The sequence below is a fragment of the Pteropus vampyrus genome, unplaced genomic scaffold (genome assembly GCF_000151845.1).
Source record: "Pteropus vampyrus isolate Shadow unplaced genomic scaffold, Pvam_2.0 Scaffold142, whole genome shotgun sequence".
Classification (NCBI taxonomy): domain Eukaryota; kingdom Metazoa; phylum Chordata; class Mammalia; order Chiroptera; family Pteropodidae; genus Pteropus; species Pteropus vampyrus.
In genome coordinates this window covers 22,507-28,653 of record NW_011888923.1, presented here as the reverse complement: position 1 = coordinate 28,653, position 6,147 = coordinate 22,507, and positions in this window count along the sequence as shown.

Genomic DNA, 6,147 nt, shown 5'->3' with positions numbered 1-6,147 from the left:
CCTCCCTCCGGGAAGCCCCAGTGCTGGGAGCCCAGGCGAGTCCTGTGCTCTGCAATCTGAAAGAGCCCAACAGACAGCTCGGCCGATGGAAGGAAGGTCCAAGTCCTACGCAGTAAAAAGAGAAAGGCAGAGTCCACAAATGGGAAAGAAACAATTTAATTTGGTCACTACAATAACCATTTATTCGGCCTCCTACTATGTGCCAGGCCCTGGGTATAGCAAGGAAAACAAAACAGAATGAGTATTAACCTCAAGAACACTACCTTCTAATGGGGTGGGAGGAAGAAGGCCGACAATATTTAAAAGTGCATAAATATACACGTGGCCCGTATCGGATGGGAAGTTCCAGCAGAGACTCGAGGAACCGCATCGCTGGGAGGAGCGTTCCAATCAGCGGGAACCCTATGTCCGAGGAGATGAAAGAGACCGGTGTGCCTGAGCTGAGGGGCTGGGGACAGTGCAGGGCCTGATGGCATGGCAGGTGGGGCGGGCATCTTATGGGCAGTGCGAGGGACCAGGGGTTTTACCCGAGTGAGCGGAGGTGATAATGGCTCTCAGCAGAGGGATGACGTGGTGACGTCTGTTATTGAAAAGTCACTCCAGCTGGAGAGCGCGTTCTGGTTCGAAATGACTTAGTGGCTTGAAACGACTGCCATCTTCTTTGCTCCTGATTCAGTGGGTTGACAGGGGCTCAGCTGGCAGTTCTGCTGTTGGTCTCACTCGGAGTCTCTCGTAGGCCGCTTTCAGATGAGAGTCTGGAGGCTGGCACGTCCCTGAGAGCCTCTGCCTTAGTCCCCTGTGGCTGCTGTAGCAAATTACCCAAGCTGGTGGCTTAAAATGACAGAAACGTATTCCCTCACAGTCCTGGAGGCCCAAAGCCTGAAATCAAGGTGCTGGCAGGTGGGCTCCTTTCAGAGGCTCTGAGAATCTACCCCTTACCTCTCTCCAGCTGCTGGTGGTTGCTGGCAGCGCTTGGCTTGTTGCCGTATGGCTCCCATCTGACTGTCCTCACACGCATTCTTCCCGTGTGTCTCTGTGTCCACGTTCCTCGCTTTCTCTCTCTCTTTTTGTAATATCTAATTTTGCTAGACATTTTTTAATTTAGACATTTTTTGCTAGATTTAGTTTTTAAATTTCTAGTCAATTTTTTAAACTAAAAAACAAAACCCCCAAACACCTGCCTCACTCGAATTCTTCGTTCCGGGCCACATGACGGCTAGTACTTAAGTGACCGTGATAGGAGATTCCTGTCCCACGTGAACGTCGTGCTCTGAAGAAAGGTTCTGAGTGACAAGCCCACCTAGGGCCCCTCCAGGGTGGCAGGTTGGTGAGGATGCAAGACCACATGTCCTCTCCCTCCCCCGGGGGGAGAGCAGACTGCGGGCGACTTGAGAGCTAACCTCAAGTTATTGAAGGATTATTATGCGGCAAAGGGAATAGATTGAATCTTTGTGGCTCCAGAAATGAGAGCAATGACCACAGAGAGAAACTTTCAAGGAGGCCGAGAGCAGCTCAAATTGAGAGAAGAATATTCTTCTCTCAATTTGAGAGAAGAATAGAGTGGACCACTTCCAAAATGATACGGGGTTCCCGCCCCTGGGAGTTGTTCAGGGAGAGTCGGGGGCCTGCAGTTGCTCCCTCTATGTCCAAAGGGGTTCATGGCATGTATATATAAATATTTAAGTCAAATTAAAACTAATTATTTTTTAAGCCTTCTGAGATTTTTAGAACTTCTTTAAGATCATTTGTGAAACTTTAGGATTAAAAAAAAAGAAGAAAACAAACCCCTCAAAGTTGAGAATTAACATCCTGGGCTTCCGCTTCTTATTCCATTCGTCACGAATAGATTTGGGGATCCAGGAAAGACAAAGATGCTTCTGTTACTTTTAAATTAAAGTCGGCCCCATTTGGACCCCTTCCCAGGCCTCGCTAATGTGGTGGCTGTGCACAGACTCCTGGCAGGAGAGGGACCGTCCAAGCCGCTGCCAAGGTCCCTCTCCTGGCCCCCTCCTAATGGTGTCCTTGGGCTCACTCTAGACAGACGCTTTACTCTTTCTGCTCGATCCACAGATCCCAGCTCTCCAGGCGGGAGCTTCTGTCTTGGCAGTGCTCCTTGTACTGTGAGTTTAGTTTATTCTCACTCATCGGAAGAGTCCATACACCTTGTCCCATTTGCTGCAAAGCACAGCTTCTTAATCTGGGCAGGAGTCCCTTTAATGAACTGTTAAATGTTCAAAAAATGCCCTAAACTGTATGTAAATGTAGTGCGTCTGTGCACATCTTCTGTGGCGAGGGCTTCTACTTTAAATTCCCGAAGCGGTCTGTGGCCCAAAAAGGTTAAAAAAACCATTGCTCTAGAGGGTGCCCCGAATAATTTAGTGTTTTCTCATCTCTAGCACTGGACGAAATGAATAGACTTTTCTGTAAAATGTCGCTGTGGTTTCTGGCCTTGTACTTGAAGCTTGGGAGCTCTGTCGCATGGACTGCGAAGCCTTCTGCACTCACAGAAGGAACCTGTTTGTTTTCTCCCCTCTCCTCCCAGTTTCTCAGAGGCTGTCCTTGGAAACAGGAGGTGAGAGGCCCCTCACGTGGTGGTCCAAGCTCCCAGACCTTTTCTGTGAAGACCCCTCGGAGGCAGTGCCAGGCAAGTAAGTGCTCATATGCACACGCGTTGAGTGTAGGGTATATATAGAGTACTAGGGTGCACCCGAGTCTTTGATTCTGGCATTTTATTCCCCCGAAGAACAAGGTCAGGAGCTCAGTTCAGCTTCTTATGGAAGGAGACAGGGAGGGGCCCCCCTCTTTAGCAGGCAGCATTACCCCCTGCCAGCTTAATTTGGAGCAATGCGTTTGCCCAGAATCTATAACTATCCCAGAAGAAGATAATCAAAAAGCAAAAGCAAAGACATCAGTTTCTACCAGTCATTATCAGTAGTTTTTACCTTTTGGGGAAAGGTACCCTTTTTGAGTTTGGGGTTCTTGTCCAATAAAAACTTGTATATTCACATGTGGATGCACACAGGGCTTTGGGCTATTCTTAGACATAGTTTGGGATAGAGTACCTCTTTCTTGTGCTTTACGTGTGAGCTAATCAGACAAAGCTCCGTGTATAGTAATATTTTTTAAACACCTTCCACCCGCCAGCTCAGGGCTGGGGATCCCGAGATGAGTCAGATCCAGCTCCTGCCGACAAGGCATTTCAAAGCCCCCATCTCTTCTCCTCAGGGCCTTCTCTCCTGCCCCCTCTTTCCCTATTAAGATGAATTAGAAGCCTAAATTCTAATCACCTCTTTGAATGACTGTTTTATATGAACTCCCCTGCATACATGAATAAAAAACTTTTCTCCCGCTAATCTGTCTTTTGTCAGTTTACTTCACAGGTCCCCAATGACCAAACACAAGAAAGTGGAAGGAAAGTTTTTCCTCACTGACAATGTCATAACTTGTAGAGCAACATCTCTGGTTTCTGATTTGAGTTGAAATATCATTCAAGGACATATTTTAAAGTTATCTGGCTATTCCTCTGCTCACGGTTCATTCGACAAATATTTATTGAGGGCCTACTCTATGCCAGGCACTGCTTTAGGCTCTGGGCATGGAACAGAGAACAAGGCAAAGTTCTTGCTCTTGTGGCACTAACATTCAGGTGTGGGAAATAGATAAGAAGCAGTAAATACACAGTCAGTTGGTGGTAAATGCCACAGAGGCCATTAAAGCAGTTCTCACGGGGCAAGGGAGCCTGGAGGAGTGTGTATGAACAGTGTGTCACGTGATCCAGATAGAACAGTTTCTCAATATAAAATTCCAGCAGTTCACATCTTTAGAGACTATCCAGTTTTGTTTTTTAAAAATATAGGACCGAAAAGGAGCAGTTGAGTTTTTACTACTTGCTTTTAAAATTACCAAAGTACTTTATGCTGCTTATAAAAAAAAAATTCAAACAAAAACAAAAATATACACCGTCCCTATCTCTCCTTTTTCCTCCTTACGGTTAACAGTTTGGTGTGTGACTTTATAGCGTTTTTATGTCTATTCCAAGAAACATATACATATTCATACAGAGACAGATACATACTTAAAAAAAAAACTATACTAGAACAATGCTAGATGTATCGTTCCGCAATCTGCTGTCCTCTCCAGCTAGTATGTCACGTGTATCTTTCCAAGGACACCACGGAGTTCATCGGTCTTCGCTCTTCTTAAGGCTGCATTGAGTCATAGGTTAAACATCACACATGATGTAATTAGTGTCCTGCTGGCCATTTAAGTTGTTTCAAAACTTTCACTCTTACGTGTAGGTCTGCAGCAAACATCGTCAGGGTGCAAGCGTTTCTGTAGGACGGATTTGTAGAATTTGAACTGCTGGGTCAAATGATACAAATACCTACTATTTTCATAGATATTGCTACAGTGACCATACCAGTTTACATTGTCACCCTGTCAGCAAAAGACCTCATTTTTCTGCATCCTTCCCAACATTTGATAATATCGGCAGTTTAATTTTTACTAGTCTGTGAGGCGAAAAATATTATCTTGCTTTAATTTGCATTTTTTGAGGGTTGATTAAATTAAACTTCTTTTCATGTTTATTACTTGGCCCCTCTAGGCCTCTTAGCAAAAGGAGTGAGGGAAGGGAATAAGGAAATCCAATGACACCTGCTTTTTGTTGGCTTCACCCAAGCCAGGAGTTCTGTGTCACCTGGGCTGCCTTCCCTTCCGGGCTGGGAGATTCCTTTGCGTGTTAGTTGAGATTAGCTTGAAAATGTAAACAAACTCTGTAGGAAATAGAGGTCTTCAGATGTCAAAGTAAAAAATAAAAAAAATATATAAACCAATTCTCCCTCAAAACAGGGCCAACTCACCAGATCGCCAGATCACCATCAGCTGACACTATTGAGCTTGCATACATTTTTAGAATCAGCTAAAATAATGTTATGTGAATTTCATTGTTTAAAAAGAAAAAAAAAAACCCGTCAAGCCACCTATTTAAGTCTCGAAGTTTGCATCTCTACAGTTAGTTACAAATGGAGGTGGAGGCTTATGTCCCCTGCCAGCCTATGACAAGTAGACAGGAGAATTTGTAGCGAGAAAAACATAGAGTCAGACCCAGTAGGACCTTAATAAGTGTTTATTGACTAGCATTAAAGAAATTAAAAAAGGATTCCTTTGTTTTCTGAAAGTCTGAAGTTTGTGAACAAAGTCAGAACAAAAGAAATAAAGCAGAAATATTAATATGCATGGTCACTGGGAAACATAATCTTTTGAAAATAACCCTTTTCCTTTTTCAAAAGTAGTCAGAAATTTAAAAAATACAAGTAAAAAGAAGCAAATAACACCTATCCATCGTTCCACAAACAATCCTATTAACAATTTTGAAGTTCGTCCTTTAGGAAAAACAGCTTTATTGAGATAGAATTTATATAATATAGAATTCACCCATTTAAAGTATAAGGTTCATTTTTAAAGTATATTTACAGAGCTGTGCGGCCGTCACCACAATCTAATTTTAGAATATTTTGTCCTCCCTAAAAGAAACCCCTACCCATTAACAGATAATCCCCGTTCTCCCCAGCCCTAAGCAACCACGAATCTATTTTCTGTGTCCATAGAGACATTTACGTATTCTAGATACTTCAAGCAACTGGCATCATAAATAGGTGACATTTTGTACCTGGCTTTTTTTCACCTACCATAATCTTTTAAACATGTTCCACGTTGTAGCATGTCAATATTTCATTTCTTCTCATTGCCAAATAATATTCTACTGTACAGATGTACCATTTTATTTATCCATTCAACAGTTGGTGGACATTTGGGTTGTTTCCACTTTTTGGCTATTGTGAATAATGCTTCTAATGACCATTCATGTACACATTTTTGTGTGGACATACGTTTTCATTTTTTCTTGGATATAAACCTAGAAGTGGGATTCTTTAGTCATATCCATATTTCTCTTTTCTTCTATATTGATATATAGGATTTTTCTCCTTGCAAATGGGCTCATTTTGAATATACTAAGTAGCTTGCTTTATTTTCCCCATTCAAAAACATGCTTTGAACATCTTTTTGTATCATTAAGTATTTTTAACCTATAATCTCAAAATGAAATTAGTGTTTTGGGCAAAATACAGCTTAAGTCTGAAAAAT